The sequence below is a fragment of the Camelus dromedarius genome, chromosome 15 (genome assembly GCF_036321535.1).
Source record: "Camelus dromedarius isolate mCamDro1 chromosome 15, mCamDro1.pat, whole genome shotgun sequence".
NCBI classification, from domain to species: domain Eukaryota; kingdom Metazoa; phylum Chordata; class Mammalia; order Artiodactyla; family Camelidae; genus Camelus; species Camelus dromedarius.
In genome coordinates, this window is record NC_087450.1 from 13,996,201 (window position 1) to 14,014,936 (window position 18,736).

Here is an 18,736-nt window from a genome sequence, read left to right on the forward strand (position 1 = left end):
AGCTTGCTTTGTTAGTAACGAGGGGAATGCAAAATAAAATAAGAAATCATTTCACACCACCAGACTGACAAAAATGCAGTCTGGTAACACTAAGTGGTGGTTAGGATGTGGGGAAATAGAAATTTTAATAGTGCTGATGGCAATGTGAATTCATACATCAATTTCTAGGCAAATCTAACAGGATTTATCACAATTAAAGAGATGTAGGCTTTGACTCAAGCAGTTTCACCTCTACTTATGAATCCCAGAGAAACTTGTATTTATGTGTAAGAAACTTCACTGCAGGACACTTTGCAATAGTGAAAACAGAGACTCAACTGTAAATAGAATAGATACAATTTTGAATAACATGCCTAGGTAAAAATGAATAAACCAGATCTCCTTGTGTCAAAATGGTGAACTCTCAAAAAATGTTAGAAGTGAAAATGTAAGCTATAGGATGATATTACAGTGCAATGCTAATTTTTTTTCAAACTATTGGTCATGACTCATCTGTAAGTTGTAAAATCAGTTTAGTGGATCACCGCCAGCATGACAAAATGAAATCGGAATAGAAAGAACATATCAGAAGCTACTGAAAGTAATGAAACAGTGTTTTCTTGAAAGTGTTGTTTCAGTTATACACACACACACACAGGTATATATGCACACATTCCCATGTATGTGCGTGTGCATATTTACAGAGTCAAAATGTTGAAATGCATATTTTGCACTGAATGTGAGAGAAGAGTCTAAAGCCTCTGTTTTATATGCAGTAAAAATGCAAAACAATATTATATATTTACAAATCCCATAGGACGCATGGGGGTAATAAATACAGTGTGAGGGGAGTGGTCATCACCGGAGGAGGAGGGAGGAAGAAGATGTGGGGTCAAGGGTGTGAAGACGTCACTCCATCTATGTTGATCTATTACAAAATACATCTGAACCAAAAATAAAAATAATGTTAATATCTATTAAGTCTAGAATAACCATAGATGTCCATGACAGTATTATCTGAACTTTTCCATATGTTTGAAATGTCTCACAATTAAAAAAAAAAACTTAAGCAACAATAAAATTGTTTAAATTTAAAAATTTCAGCAACAATAAAAGGTAGGATGTGGGTGAGGAGGGAAGAAGGACTCAGACGGTTGCAAGAGGCTTGCGGCAAAGGGCAAGTTGTGTTCATTTCTCTGGGGCCAAAAGTCCTAGGAGGCTCCGGGCCCCTGGGCCAGTTGTCTGGGACACCAGCTGCCATGTGTGATGTGACCTCACTGCTGTCATTTCACTCCAGCCTGGGTTGGCCACTGATTTTATTCTTCTCCATTAGATCACAAGCCATTTCCATCACCCTCTTCAGCGCCCCGCACTGGGCAGGGCAGCCCTGATATAGGAAACTTAATGCTCTGCTGTTTACTTAATATTCTTCTCTCCAGCCTTACTGAGATATTTGACATACAACATTGTGTAAGTTTAAGGTATAAAACACGCTGAGTGATGACCACAGTAGGGCTAGTTAACATCTCCATTACTTCATACAATTACCATTTCTTTTTTTGTGGTGAGAACATTAAGATCTACTCTCTTAGCAACTTTCAAGTATATAATACAGTATCGTTAAAACTGTAGTCACCATGCTGTACATTAGACCCCAGAATTTACTCATAACTGGAAGTGTGTACCTTTTCACGGACATCTTCCCATTCCCCAGCCCCTGTACTCTGTGTTCCTATGAGTTCAGTTTTTTAAGATTCCACGTAAACTTCAATAGAAAGATATGTTTTAAAACCACTTGGAAAGCCATCTCTATGAAGTGATTTTCCCAGGACCTTACACCAGATGACACCGTCTTAACTGGCAGAGGTTCCAGAAGCTGGAGCTGTGTGTCCTTCCCCCACAGCAAGTTTTCCCGAAGGGTTGTTATAATTCAAACTCCATAAGGAAAAGAACTTCAGTATTATTCCCTCTGCATAGAGAAGAATTCAACCCAGTTAAGAGACCAAACACACACGAAAAAGCTGCACCAACAGTACTAGTAACAGATGGTGCTGTTGTGAATAACTTGTTATAAGTAAAACTCCGTTAGCCTTTGCATTATCAGCTGGAGTGTTAGTTACCATGGTAGAATGAGGACTTACGCAAGGTACAATGCACAAAGCAGTTCACTACCATGAAAAGAAGTGTAGTCTGGTTAGGAGAAAACCAACTGGATTTTATACAGGCTTTGTCTTTCTCTGTCTGACTTATTTTATTTAGCATAATGCCCTCAAGTTCCAGCTATATTTCTGCAAATGGTGGGATTTCCTTCTTTCTTATTCTCCCTTGAATAACATTCCATGTATGTATGTAGCACGTGTTCTTTATCCATTTGTTTGTAGGTGGACACTTAGATTGTTTCCACATCTCTGCTGTTGTGAAAAATGCTGCAGTGAACATGGGGGTGCAGATACCTCTCTGAGAGTCTGATTTCACTTCCTTTAGGTATATACCTGGAAGTGGGATTGCTGGATCATATGGTAGTTCTATTTTTAATTTTTTGAGGAACCTCCATACGCCTCCATTTCCATAGTGGCTGCACCAATTTACATCCCCACCAGCAGTGCAGAAGGGTTCCCTTTACTCCACATCCCCACCAACACATGTTGTCTCTTGTCTTTATGATAACAGCCACCCTAGCAGGTGTGTGGTGATACCTGGTTGTGGTTTTGACTCGCGTTTCCCTGGTGACTAGTGATGTGGCATATCTTTTCATGTATGTACTTGTTGGCTCTCTGTACGTCTTCTTTGGAAAAAAAAATCTATTCGGTTCCTTGGAGCATTTTTAATCAGATTGTTGGTTGGTTTGTTTGCTATGAGTTGTGTGGGTTCCTTATATATTTTGGTAGTACTCGTCATCACATAGATGATTTACAGATACTTTCTTTTATTCTGTAGGTTGTTTTTTCATTTTGTGATTGTTTCTTTTGCTGTGCAGAAGCTTTCTAGTTTGATACGGTTCTACTTCTTTTTACTTTTATTGCTTGTGCTTTTGACGTCATATCCAAAAAATTGCTTCTTAGTCCAATGTCAAGGTTTTCCTCCATGTTTTAAGAGTTTAATGGTTTCGGGTCTTATATTTAACTTTAATTCATTTAGAGTTAATTTTTGTGAGTGGTATAAGATAGGGGTCCAATTTCATTTTTCTGCATGTGATTATTCCGTGTTCCCAGCACCATTCATTGAAGAAACTAGCCTTTCCCCTTTGACTTTTCTTGACTCCCTTGCCAAATATTTGTTGACCTTGTAGGCAAGGGTTTATTTCTGGGGTTCAGTTCTATTCTGTTTTCTGTGCCTATTTTTTTTTAATTAAAAATTTTTTTCCTTTTTCTTTTTTTTTTTTAACATTTATTGAGTTATAGTCATTTTACAATGTTGTGCCAAATTCTAGTGTAGAGCACAATTTTTCAGTTATACATGAACATACATATATTCGTTGTCACATTTTTTTTCTCTGTGAGCTACCACAAAATCTTGTATATATTTCCCTGTGCTATACAGTATAATCTTGTTTATCTATTCTACATTTTGAGATCCCAGTCTGTCCCTTCCCACCCCCTGCACCCTTGGCAACCATAAGTTTGTATTTTATGTCTATGAGTCTGTTTCTGTTTAGTATTTTTTTTTTTTTTTTAGATTCCACATATAAGCGATCTCATATGGTATTTTTCTTTCTCTTTCTGGCTTACTTCACTTAGAAGGACATTCTCCAGGAACATCCACGTTGCTGCAAATGGCGTTATGTTGTCAGTTTTTATGGCTGAATAGTATTCCATTGTATAAATATACCACTTCTTTATCCAGTCATCTGTCGATGGACATTTAGGCTGTTTCCATGTCTTGGCTATTGTAAATAGTGCCACTATGAACATTGGGGTGCAGGTGTCTTTTTGAAGTAGGGTTCCTTCTGGATATATGCCCAGGAGCGGGATTCCTGGGTCATGTGGTAAGTCTATTCCTAGTCTTTTGAGGAATCTCCATACTGTTTTCCACAGTGGCTGCACCAAACTGCATTCCCACCAGCAGTGTAGGAGGGTTCCCTTTTCTCCACAGCTTTTCCAGCATTTGTCATTTGTGGACTTTTGAATGATGGCCATTCTGACTGGTGTGAGGTGATACCTCATTGTAGTTTTGATTTTCATTTCTCTGATAATTAGTGATACTGAGCATTTTTTCATGTGCCTATTGATCATTTGTATTTCTTCCTTGGAGAATTGCTTGTTTAGGTCTTCTGCCCATTTTTGGATTGGGTTGTTTGTTTTTTTTCTTATTAAGTCATATGGGCTGCTTATCTATTCTGGAGATCAAGCCTTTGTCGGTTTCATCATTTGGAAAAATTTTCTCCCAATCTGTAGGTTGCCATTTTGTTTTACTTATGGTTTCCTTTGCTGTGCAGAAGCTTGTAAGTTTCATTAGGTCCCATTTGTTTATTCTTGCTTTTATTTCTATTGCTTGAGTAGACTGTTCTAGGAGAACATTTTTGAGATGTATGTCAGATAATGTTTTGCCTATATTTTCTTCTAGGAGGTTTACTGTATCTTGTCTTATGCTTAAGTCTTTGATCCATTTTGAGTTTATTTTTGTGTATGGTATAAGGGAGTGTTCTAGCTTCATTGCTTTACATGCTGCTGTCCAGTTTTCCCAACACCATTTGCTGAAGAGACTGTCTTTATTCCAGTGTATATTCTTGCCTCCTTAGTTGACCAAAAGTTTGTGGGTTCATTTCTGGGCTCTCTATTCTGTTCCATTGGTCCATATGTCTGTTTTTGTACCAGTACCGTGCTGTCTTGATGACTGTAGCTCTATAGAATTGTCTGAAGTCTGGGAGAGTTATTCCTCCAGCCTCTTTCTTTTTCTTCAGTAATGTTTTGGCAATTCTAGGTCTTTTGTGGTTCCATGTAAATTTTATTATGATTTGCTCTTGTTCTGTGAAATCTGTCCTGGGTAATTTGATAGGGATTGCATTAAATCTGTAGATTGCCTTGGGCAGTGTAACCATTTGAACAATATTGATTCTTCCAATCCAGGAGCATGGGATATCTTTCCATTTTTTAAAGTCGTCTTTAATTTCCTTAATCAGTGTTTTATAGTTTTTCGTGTATAAGTCTTTCACCTCCTTGGTTAGATTTATTCCTAAATATTTTATTACTTTGGGTGCTCTTTTAAAGGGGATTGTTTCTTTACTTTCTTTTTCTGTTGATTCATCATTAGTGTAAAGAAACGCAACTGATTTTTGAACATTAATCTTGTAACCTGCTACCTTGCTGAATTCTTCAATTATTTCTAGCAGTTTTTGTGTGGACCTTTTAGGGTTTTCTATATATAATATCATGTCATCTGCATATAATGACACTTTTACCTCTTCTTTTCCAACTTGGATCCCTTTTATTTCTCTCTCTTGCCTTATTGCTGTGGCTAGGACTTCCAAGACTATGTTGAATAGGAGTGGTGATAGTGGGCAGCCTTGTCTTGTCCCAGATTTTAGTGGGAAGCTTTTGAGTTTCTCACCGTTGAGTACTATGCTGGCTGTAGGTTTGTTATATATAGCTTTTATTATGTTGAGATATGTTCCCTCAATACCCACTTTGGTGAGAGTTTTTAATCATAAATGTGTGTTGAATTTTATCAAATGCTTTTTCTGCATCTATTGAGATGATCATATGGGTTTTGTCCTTTCTATTGTTGATGTGATGTATTACATTGATTGATTTGCATATGTTGAAACACCCTTGTGTCTTTGGGATGAATCCCACTTGATCATGACATATAATCTTTTTTACAGGTTGTTGCATTCTGTTTGCTAATATTTTGGTAAGGACTTTTGCATCTATGTTCATCAGTGATATTGGTCTATAATTCTCTTCTTTTGGTGGTGTCTTTGCCTGGTTTTGGTATGGTCTGTGTCTATTTTTAATGTCAGTACCATACTTCTTTGATTACTATAGCTTTGTAATATGGTTTGAAATCAGGAAGTGTGATGGACCCAGCTTTGTTCTTCTTTCTCAAGACTGCTTTGGCTGTTCAGGGTCGTTTGTGGCTTCTTATAAATTTCAGGATTTGTTTCTATTTCCGTGAAAAATGCCATTGGAATTTTGATAAGGATTGTACTGAATCTATATATGGCTTTGGGTACTATGGACATTTAATCAATATTAATTCATCTAATCCATGAACATAGAATATCTTTCTAGGTATTTTGTGTCTTCTCCAATTTCTCTCATCCCAGTCTTATAGTTTTCATTCTATAGATCTTTCACCTCCTTGGGTAAATTTATTCCTTGGTGTTTTATTGTTCTTGATGCTATTGTGAATGGTATTATTTTCTTAATTTCTTTTTCAGGTATTTCATTGTTAGCGTATAGAAATGCAAAATTGACTTCATATGCTGATTTTGTATCCTGCAACTTTACTGAATGTGTTGATTAGTTCTAACACATTTTTGGTGGTGTCTTTGTGATTTTCTATGTATAATATTATGTCATCTGCAGAAACAATTTTACTTCTTCCTTTTTCATTTGAATGGCTTTAATTTTTCTCTTCACTAATTGCCCTGGCTAGTATTTCCAGTTCTGTGTTGAATACAAGTGGTGAAAGGAGGCACCCTTATCTTCTTCCTGATCTTAAAGGAAAGCTTTCAACTTTTCACTGTTAAGTATGATGTCGGCTGTGGGCTTGTCATATATGGCCTTTATGGTGTTGAGATACGTTCCTTTTATACCCAATTCATTGGGAGTTTTTATTGTGAAAATATATTTTGACAAACTTTTTTCTGCATGTATTGAGACGATCATGTGCTTTTTATCCTTCATTCTTTTAATGTGATGTATCACATTTATTGATCTGCATATGTTGAACCATCCTTGCATCACAGGGATAAATCCAACCTAATTATAGTGTTTAATCCTTTTAATGTGCTGTTGAATTCAGTTTCCTAGTATTTTGTTAAGAATTTTTGTATCTATATTCATCAGAGCTAATAGCCTGTGGTTTTCTTTTCTTGTAGTGTCCTTGCCTGACTTTGGTTTCAGGGTAATGCTGACTTTGTAAAATGAGTTTGGGAGTGTTTTCTCCCCTTCAGTTTTTGGGAAGAGTTTGAGAAGAACTGGTATTAATTTTTCTTTAAATGTTTAGTAGAATTCACTGGGAAACCATCTGGTCCTGGGCTTTTCTTTGTTGGGAGGTTGTTGATTACTGATTCAATCTCCTTAGTCACTATTGGTCTGTTCAGATTTTCTATTTCTTCATAATTCATTTTTGGACACTGTATGTTTCTAGGAATGTATCCATTTCTTCTAGGTTGTTCAATTTGTTGGTGTATAATAATTTATGGTAGTTTCTTATGATCCTTTGTATTTCTGTGGTATCAGTTGTAATGTCTCTTCTTTCATTTCTGATTTTATTTATTTGAGTCTTCTCTTTTTTTCTTACTTAGGCAAGCTACAGGTTTGTCAGTTTTTTAATCATCTGAAAAAAACTAGCTTTTATTTCTGCTGATCTTTTCTATTATTTTTCTGGTCTCTATTTCATTTATTTTTGCTCTGATCTTTGTTGTTTCCTTCCTTCTGTTAACTTTGAGCTTAGTCTGTTTTTTCTAGTTCCTTGAAGTGTACAGTTAGAGTATTTATTTGATATCTTTCTTTTCTTACTAATGTAGGTGTCAAATACTATAAACTCCCTCTAGAGCTACTTTTGCTATATCCCCTAGGTTTTTCTATGTGACTGTTTCATTTGTGTCTAGATTTTTTCCTGGATTTTATTAAAATGTGTTTTATTAATACAATTGAACCATTTGTGAAAAAAGCATCAATGGATTTTTTTTTGGTAAATATATCATAATTGCACTAGATTCATTCTCTCTTCATAGGAGCCCTGTGTTAAACCTATAAATTCATTATCCCTTAATGTATTTTGATATACAGTATCTGTTCATAATAATGCTGCTTAGGGAATACAGATCACAGTATAGAGCAACTGGGTATGGCCAGGATCTATTTATTAAATCAAGGGATCACTGCTCAGATTTTGTTTGCTTGTTGGAGACAGTGTTACCCAAAAACTGGGTTCTTGGTGGAGGTCCAGCCAACATTCACAACTAAGCCAAAGAGTTGGAGAAGGATGGATTCATTACTTACAGCAAGTAAGGAGAACACCCAGGAACTTTCCCAAACTAGTGTCTCTTGTTTCAAGGTACTTTTTGATTTTTATTTTGATTCTTTCTTTGATCCATTGGTTGTTCAGGAGTGTGTTGTTTAATTTCCACATGTGTTGAATTTTCCAGTTTTTCTCTTGTTTATTAATTTCCAGTTTCATAATATTTTGGCCAGGCTTTTTGACTACATACCATGCTTGGAATGATCTCAACCGTCTTAAATTTGCTAAGACTAATTTTGTGATCTATCATGTGATCTATTCTGGAGAATGTTTCTTGGTTGGCAGTTTTGTTTTTTTTTTTTCAAGCACTTTGAATATATCATCCTATTCCCTCCTGACCCGTCTCCCCCTGACAGCCTGGGAACGGGGGCAGTGGGGTTTACACTTAGGGACAAGTGAGAGGTGGTCATGACTGGGGCAGGCTTGGTCACCTTTAGGACATTTATCACCTCTTGCCTCAAGATCAAGAATTCAAATTCCCCATAGTTTCCAGGATGGCTAGTTTCATCTCTCCATCGAGGTCCGGCATCAGGGGTCCTCACCCATGATATTCGGGGCCATCAGGCACTGAGGAATTAGGATTTCATTTTCCTTTTTCCCAAGTGTGGTTCATGGTGCAGCTAATTCTCCCTGATTATGCTGAGGCGAAGATTCTTTGGGATTTTGGAAGGAAGTTCCCTCACATTTTCCATTCCTTTCTTCCCAGAGACAGCTTGCTGGCAGAATAATGGCCACTTCTCTTGGCAGTTGGAGGAGAAATAGAGCTTAAGGCAGAGGCGAGAACAACTCTTATGTGGCCAGTTCTATCCCTTGGCATTTAAAAAAAATCCAACTCGGTGTCTTTTTTTTTTTTTTTTTTTTTAAAGTGAAGGAAGCAAAGGAAAATGCAAAACTTAAAAAAGAGAGAAGATGTTGGCTGGAATGACAGATGCCACATTTCCCTTCGCTCCCTGGTCAGCCACACTCACCCTTCTGTCACCAGCCCTGGCTTGGGTCTCTGATGGTGGAGGCACACGTAGGCTCGGAGACCTGGTCCTCCGCCTCCTCCTCATCAAAGGCTGACTCTCCAGGCCCCGTGCCCAGGCCAGCCCTCCCACAGGTGTTAGGCTGCCATGCAAGGCCCTCAGTCCCTCACTGGATGCCATCCCTTGAGCCATGTTTTTCAAGAGGTTGTGATGCCAGAAGACCATTCTCACTTTCAAGGCTTCCAAAGGGCTTTTATAAACCTCGCCTCATATTCAGCCTCTCACTTTCCATTCAGTTTGTGCTTCAGGAATTGCTCTCACTTATAAAGAAAGTGATACAATAGAAACCACAGTGTGCGTGGTTCAAATAACAAAAGCAGACAACTTACAGAAGGGCCAACAGGGAAAGTTTGCCACCTCTCCCACCATCGCTGCCCACCCCCAGTCTTGCTTCCTAGAGGAAACCACTCTTAATTGTTGCTTCCTTTGTTTTTTAAAATTGAGTCTTTGTTTCATTTATCATGGTTTAACAAGTGAAATAATTCTACACGGCTTGTTATTAAAACAGCAGTACAAGTTTCTTCGGGGGATGAGGACAATAATCTAAAATTAGATTGTGGTGAAGGTTGCACAACCCTGTAAATATATTAAAGCCATTGAATTGCACACTTTAAATGGAAGAATATAATATAGATTATATCTCAATAAAGCTGTTGTAGAAAGGGGAGGATAATAAACATTTCTAAGAAAAATCTTCTGAACCCTTGTGCCCCCTTCCCAGGGGCAGCAGCTTTCAGTCAGTGTGATGTTTTCCTCCACATGTCTAACTAGTTTGCTTACACTGCTATTTTTGATTATTCAGTTTTAGGCATTCACTATTGATTCCTATTTTAAAAAGATGAGGCTTTAATTTTCTTTCATATCGCTTACCCTGGCCCCCCGCATACCTAATGCACACTTCCCACCCCCCCACCCCCCCCGCTTCTGGTAAACTGTTATTAATATTCTGGGTTGGCTCAGTGTACTGGGTTGTCATTATGACAAAAATCCTTGTTGGCAGCTGTCCAGTCATGTGGCATGGAGGAGGGCATCCAAGTGTTTAAGTGATTTTTTGAAAAATCTATTTTTATTTTACTTTTTCTAATGGAGGTACTGGGGATTGAACCCAGGACCTCAGGCGGGATAAGCAGGCACTCTATCACTGAGCTATACCCCTACCCAGTTTAACTGATTCTTACTTGTCAACCTCTTATTTTTCCCCCTCCTTCTCTCCCACTTCCAGAGGTACCTGCTGTGGTTGATTCCCAAATATTTTGAGGCAGCAATAGTTTAAATCATTTTCTCCAGCCTTCCTCACTGTGGTCTTGGAATACAATTTGTTTTTGAAGGGGTCCCTAGGTTATTTATTGCTCATCCATCTTCTGTCCGATTTCTGAAATTTTGTCACTATTTTCTCATCTCCCATTCTCTTCTTTTAAAATCAAGTTTATTGAGATATAAGTTGTATACCATACAGTTCACTCATTTATAGTGTACAGTTCAATGGCTTTAGTATATTCACAGACTCGTGCATCCATCACCACAATCAATTTTAGAACACTTAAATTCTTTTTTGTTTTTTGAGGATCCTTGGTGACATTTAATTCAAAATTTTAAATTAAAGTATAGTTGATTTACAATGTTGTGGTAGTTTCTGGTGTATAGCATAGTGATTCAGTTATACATATATATATTCTTTTTCATTATAGGTTATTACAAGCTATGAATATAGTTCCCTGTGCTATACAATAGAACCTTGTTGTTTATCTATTTTATATATAGTAGTTTGTGTCTACTAATCCCAAACTCCTAATTTATTCCTCCCCCTATCTTTCCCCTTTAGTAGCCATAAGTTTGTTTTCTGTCTGTGTTTCTAGTTTGTAAACAAGTTCATTTGTACCATTATTTAGATTCCACATATAAATGATATATGATATTTGTTTTTCTCTGTCTGACTTTCTGCACTTAGTATGATAATCCCTAGGTCTATCCATGTTGTGCAAATGGTATTATCTGATTCTTTTTTATGGCTGAGTAATATTCCATTGTGTACATATACCACATCTTCTTCATTCAGTCATCTGTCTATGGACATTTAGGTTGCTTCCATGTCTTGGCTATTGTATATAGTGCTGCTTATGAACATTGGGGTGCAGGTGTCTTTTCAAATTAGAGTTTCCACTGGATATGTGCCCAGGAGAACATTTAAATTTGTCTCTGTGAGTTTATGCCTTAAAACTTCCTTTTCTGTCTCTGTAGTGGGATTTCAGGAAGAAGTGGAGGCTTATACACGTACTAAATCTGTCATGTTTTACCAGAGCTTCTATTTAATATCTTTTTAGAACTTCTTGATTTATTAAATCTAGACATTGTTTAATGGCTTCTTGGTAAAACAGATGAAGGCTGAACTCAGTTAACTCTCCCACTATAGTTATAGCACAATTTTTAGTTCTTTCATTAACTATCTTTATAACTTCAAATACTCTCATCACCTCTTTATTTTTTGTTCTATCAATGATAGATAGAATTTTTAACACTATTTACACATATATTTACTTCCCTTCTTTTTCATTTTCATCTTTTGTTTACCTATACCTCTCAGCTTGCCATCTGTAATTTTTCCTTTGCATTTTTAAGACCAATACGGTAATAACTATAACCAAAACTAATGTTCATGCTTTGTCTATATGTTGATGCTAAGTTAAAAATTAATGATAAAAATTTTAAAGATTATGAATATGTAAATATTTGCATTGCATAGCCACCTAGAGCATTCTGATTATATATTATTTTTTATTCAGTTTTAATTTTTCATGGAATTTTAAATTGCTTTTCTTTTCCACTTGGATTGTTTGCCTGAATTACAAGCGTAATTTCTTCTAACTAAGAATAGAATATATATAGAATCGACTCTTTTTTTGAATTTTATTCTCTGAGGGTCTCTTGCTGCAGTCCGGACTGATTCCTCTCTCACTGTGCTGGACAGCCTTTATCCTGGACCCCTGACCTCCTGGTTTGAATCTGTTGTTTCCAGGATCCTCTGTCTTCCTCTTTCTTGTTTTCCTCTCTTATTTTGCTGGAGAACATCCTCAAGTATAGTCATAAAAAAGGTAGTAAGTTTGTCTTTTCTTGAAGGGCTGAAAATGTCTTCGTCTTAATTTTGTACTTGATTGATAGTTCGGCAGGGTGTATAATTCAATGTTGGAACTACAGTTTTCTCAGGAATTTGAAATCTCTATCTTTGTCGTAATCCCTTTCTGTCAGGTATTTGGGAATGGAGGTTGAATAGAAACAAAAGAATAAGATTTTATGGTGAGTGCTGTGATAGGGATATGTAACAGGTGATTGTATCAGAATAGAGGAAGTTAAAATCATGGAAGGTTCCACAGAGGAAGTAATATTTAAGTTTAAATAAGAGTTCTCCAGATTGACGTGGAGAGGCAGGCATTCCAGGCAGAGAGGTGAGCATGCATTTCAGCATGGCGTCGTGACAGAGCTTGGTGTTTTCAGGGAACATTCCTGAATAATAATAACTCCAGTATTAATTTCAAATAACTGGATAGAACATAGGTACTTTTGGAAGAATGATGAAAAGTGAGACTAGAAAGTTAACAATGGCACCAAACACATCTTATATGTGCAATTACTTTGCACATTTACAGATGAGGAAACTGAGGCACAGACTCACATGACCTTAAGGTCCCTGGTTAGTACGTGGAGGAGCTGGGATTTGATCCCTTGCAGTCTGGCTCTAGAGCTCATTCTTTTTGTTCAGGGGTTAGACAACCAAGGGTTTTATTAAGGAGTTTGGGCTTGTTCCTTCAGATAGACTTTAAGGTAAGGGAGTGATGTGATCAGTGTGTTTTAGAGACATAATTCTGGAGCCATTGTTTGGAAGGCTGTTAGGCCAGAGTCAGGGAGCCTAGAAAGCAAGTTAGGGAATGAAGTCCCCCTGGGTTAGGCCATGGATGAGGGCTCCTGAATTTAGAAGGGAAATGGGGCTGCAATGGGGCTGTCCAATTATCCAGGTGGTCAAATCCAGAAGTGGTTGGAAAGTTGAATCTGGATTGCTTGGGGGGACATCTGTGTTGGACTTACAGATCTGGGAGTCACAGGCTTGGAAGGAAAGTGAAGTCATGGGAGTGGATACGAAGACAGAGCCAAGGTCAGAGTCCTGGGAAGCAGCAGAATTCATGCAGACCATGCCTGGTGTGTTGGTTGAGGACATCCTTGAGAAGAAGTGGTGGGCAGTGGGAGATGTTAAGGATATTCTAGTACTGCTGCTGAGCCATGTGGGGCCAAGGGCTGTAAGGGAGGTGGCCTCAGGGGAGATCCAACTCTCTGAGAGGATGCTTGACCGTGAGCTGAGTGCCCAAGGGCACCATAGAGGCTGGGTGAGGGAGGGGCAGGAGCCATGCCAAACTGGCTTCTCTTCTCTCCGCTATTTCCAATCTCTGGTCTGCTCCGGGGGGCTGCCTGCCCAGGCAGGTGGTGTTCAGCCCTTATAGATCTGCAGGGTTGAATCTGGGTTCCTGAAATGCTGACATGCAGGAACCACTGTGTGCCTTTGCCACCACATATTTGGCTTCCCCTGACCTGAGGACAGATAGGGAAATGGTAAGCGTGGCCAGCTGAAGTCAGCAGTGAGGCTTACAGACCCAAACCTTCCTTCTGTTTTAATTGGAACGTCAGGACCCAGCTTCATTCCTCCAATCTGCTCCGGTCCAGAGGAAAATGGGTCATCTCTGGGCTCACATTTCAGAGCAAAGCACGATGACTGCCTGCCACCTGTCCCATGGGCTGGTCTGGACCACTGCACCTCCTGGTCCCCTGCCACTCCTGAGGCCTCCTTCCAGACTCCTTGCAGGTGTCTTGATTGGTTTCTGACTGTCTCCTGAACTTGGCACAACAGCCCATCCAGTAGGTATAATATTGGTCTTGTTTGCAACTAGAACAAAGGGAGGCTGGAGATCACACAAATATAAGTGGGAGAGGTAGCATTTATTTTATTAAACTTTTCTTTTTTATGAAATACTTCAAACAAACAGAAACATTCCAAAAATAACATATTTTTAATGTTATAATAATAACAACTGTACCCACTGATAGCTCTATAAGACTCTAGTGTTAAGCCATCCTTGCACCAAAATTTTCAAAAAAAATATTAATATATCCGGTTGAAGCTCTCTGTCTCCCTTCCTGATGTCTTCCCCTCCCTGTCTCTTTAGGGATAACCACAATTTGAAGTGGGCATTTATCATTATCATGCAAGTGTTTATATTTTTGTTGCAGATACTGTATTAAAAACAATCTTTGGTATAATTTTGCATGCTTTCAAGTGTTGCATAAATGGTATCAAACTCTGCATTTCTTTGTTGTTTTTTGGATTCCATTTGAGTGTACTGCAGACATCCATTGGCGATTGTAGATGATGTTAACTTCAGCTTGCAGTGAGCAATCAAGTTTGTCAGCTCTGACCTGAAGTGATCATAGACGCAAAGTTTAGTATCTCACAGTTCCCTTCCAGTCCTAGGAACTCAGAGCTCTAACTCCTTAGCTCTTAATTTGTATGTTTAGGTCTATTTCCTTACTTCCTTGGATAAAATTTCATGCGTTATTATTGGAAGTTTGTCTTGGTCAAGCCTTTCTTGCCAAACCATTCTGTATAATGAACGAAACATGAACAGTATTTTCCATGGTGCAGAGGTGGGGTGGAAAATGGAGGTGGGGAGGAGGGAATGTGGGTCAACCAAGAAGTCAGAGGACACAGGAATATCAGAATCTTCTCGAAGTTTGCAACAGTCTCAGGTTCTTTATACTCCTATTTCTTCTTCTTCTTCTTCTTTTTTTGGACAGTCTTTTTTTTTTTTTTATTGAATTACAGTGGGTTTACAATGTTGTGTCCTTATTTCTTCTTGATGAGTCTCTCCCCTTTTGGCAAAAAGAACTCTCCTGGTACTGAATTCAACAGGAAGTGGAATGTTTGGGCTTTATTGAAGGTATTTCTCATGTTTTTCTTATTTTCCATGAGTCAGAGACAATGAAATAAAAACCCACAGCTATCTTCATCAGTGAGGAGCTTTTCAGCTTCTAGAACAGTAAGGTACAGTGTTTTCTGCAGAATTACTGAACGTCCAGAATTTTCTGTAATGATGGAAATGTTCTATAGATATATTATGCAGTATAGTAACTATTAGCCACTAGCCACATGTGGCTATTAAGTACTTGAAATGTGGCTAATGTAATTAAAGAATACAATTTTAATTTTATTAGTTTAAAAAATAATTTAAATTGAAATAGCCTCACAGACCATGTGACTACTGCTGCATTAGCACAGATCTAGAGAATTTAGAACAATATGTGTTGAGAGAGTTTCAACAAGTCTTAATAAATCAAATGTGTTCACATTAAATTGCAGTGGATTTTTTTTTGTTCTTTCTTTTCCCAAATCTGAAGTTAACATAAGAAACTGGTTAGCTTGGAAACTATTGTAGAGTCTTGTTTCTCCAAGAGCTTCTGCTAATCTGTTGTGTGTGGTCCGCAAATTCTTGTAACTGTGTTGGTGTTGATGAGTGTTAGGTATGGGTGGCACATCACTGGCACCCCATCATCATCCCTTGCCTCATAGCTCACTCAGTCCGCAGCATCACTCCCGAGCTCCGTTGAGTCTGATTCCTTTCAATTTCAGGTTGTCCTCAGCCTCCCTCTGCTCCAGCCTCCCTCTGGGTGATGGGCAAGAGCGGAGATCCAGACCTATTCAGGTTCTGATTACAGTCCAGGTTCTGGACTCTATCTGAATCAGCTTTCATTTCTTTAAAATTTTTTATTTTGAAATAATTTTAAACTTACAGAAATGTTCCAAACAGTACAGTGGTATAAAAAGTCTTAGGGTTTATTCTTCATTCAGATCCCCCATATATTCATGTGGTTAGTATCTTACCACCTTTGCTTCATTCTTCCCACCCCTCCCCCGTATCTATGTCAATATCTGTATCAGTATGTGTTTATCTCTATTTTCTCTCTTCTCCCCTCCTCCTCCTCTCTCCATGTATATATATATATTTGCTCTATAAACAGAGACATTCTCTTAGATAACTACAACACAATCATCAAAATCTTAAGATTAACATGAATACAATATCATTATCTAATCTATAGATCTCATTTGAATTTTTCCAGTTGTCCCAATAATGTCCTTTATTAACAATAACAACAGAATCTTCTGCATCCAACCCATGATCACAGGCTGCATTGGTTTTTGTTTTGTCTTGTTTCATTAGTCTTCTTTAATCTAGAACAGTTCTGCAGTTTTTATCTTTCCACGGTCTTGACATTTCTGAAGAACATAGGTCAGCTATTTTGTAACATTTCCCTCTATCTGTGTTTGTCTGATGTTTCCCCATGATTGGCTTTAGCTTATACATTTTTTGGCAAGAATGTTACAGAAGTGATGTTATGTTCTTGGTGCATTATATACAGAAGCACAGGATATCAATTTTTTTTTTCATTTGTGATTACTTGCCGGAGGTGGTATCTGCCAAGTTTCTCCATTATAAAGTTGCTATTTTTCCTTTTTTAATTAGTAAATATCTCTGGTGAAATATTTTGAGACTTTCTAAATATCTTGTTTCTCGTTATGTTTTTGCCCATTAGTTTCAATATCTATTTGTTATTCTTGATTGAAACAATTGTACTACTTTGGTTGCCAAATGGTGATGTAATTATGTCATTCTTTCTGTAGCTGGCATTTGTTTGTCGAAATTCTATTGTAAGGAAGGTTTTTAATTTTTTATCTCTATCTATTATCTATCTATCTATCTATCTATCTATCTATCTATCTATCTATCTATCTATCATCTATCACCTATCTATCTACCTACCTACCTACCTATCTATCTAATCATATAACTGTCATATATAGTTCACTATGAACTCATGGATTCTTATTTATTTCCATGAATTTTATTTTATTCCTATCACTATTTACTATGTAGCTAAAATTTCCCCAGTGGGAGCAGTAAGAACACCCTCATTCTGATTCCTTTTTTATTTTATTTTGATATCTCTCCATCTTTTTTGGAGCAATTTCTTACTTTCTAATATAACAAAATGTTCCAGTCTCATCTTATAATGTTTTTGTGTACTAACCCAAGAATCAGTCATTTCTTTAAGGACCTGTTTTCAGTTTGATGAACATATGTTGTAGAGCAAAAGCCAAAGGAAGGAGCTGGGACACTAAGAGGCAACAGAGTGTATGAATGAGCTAGACAAGTACTCTGCCTTGCAGCTAGAAGTAACAAGGAAGCTTGCCTGTCAGTGCTGGGTTAAGGGAGAAAATTTTCTCTTGAGACTTCTTAACCATAAACTGGCACTCATTCGAGTTTGTAGACCAAATTTACACTACCTGCATGATTTTAAATACTTTTAGGTCAGAATTTATTTTAAAATAGTTTTGGATTGGTAATGATTCCAGAAATTTGGAAGAAGCAAAAATAAATCTTTGGAGAAATGCAATCACAACAGAAACCTCAAAGTTTTCCATGAATACAGTTCAGAGGAATGTGGGCTCAGAGTCAAAATCAGAATGCATTTAAGGAGACAAAGCACTCTGAGCAAAAGCCAGCAGGAACAACAAACCACAGAATAAGGCCAGCAAAGTTTTTAGTTATGGGAATTGTCAAATACAAAATACAAATGGAGCATGTTTAAAATACTTAGGCAAAGAAAAGGAGTGATTAAAAAAAGGTACAAGTTATTATGAAACATAAGCAGGCATATTTGAAAAACAACCAGATGGAATTTTTATGAAAGAAAAATATGAAAGTTGAAATAAGGAAACTCAAATGATGGTTTAAATTTAAAAAGAAAATTAGATATAGGTGATAAAAACATGAACAGGAAAATAGATCTGAAGAAATTGTCCAGAATGTGTAACAGAGAGACAAGGTGGTAGAAATGATGAAAGACAGGTTAAGAGGCAGGAAGAACAGAGTAAGGAGGTCTAATTTATGTCTAATTGGAGTTCTGGGAGGAAGGAGAGAATGAAAGAGAAGAAATTTTTGAAGAGCTGATGACTGAAAATTTTCAGAATTGATGAAACATACATTCGTACTTCAGATTTATGAAACTCCATGAATTTATAGCAATATAAGAAAAATTTTCCTTAGACAAATAGTGAAACTGAAGAATATCAAAGACTATGGAGAGGTCTGAAAATTAGCCAGAAAGTAAGGACAGATGAACATAAAGGAACTGCAGCATGCACAACTGATGTCTCCGAAGCACAGTGGTATCCGGAAGATAATGCAACAGTATCTTCTATATTCTGAGAGACAATAGCTGTCAACCTAGAACTGTGTCCACAGTGAAACGATCAAGAGGGAAAGAGGGAAGAACAAAAATATTGCTTGGTCAAATGAAAAAATGAGATCCTTTGTAATGAACAGATTTTACACTGAAGGGAATTCTAAAGATGAACTTAAGGCACACAAAAGTATTTGGTGGAAAGTCCACTGCAAGAATATCTTACAGTAACCTATGATGAAAAAGAATATGAGAGAGAG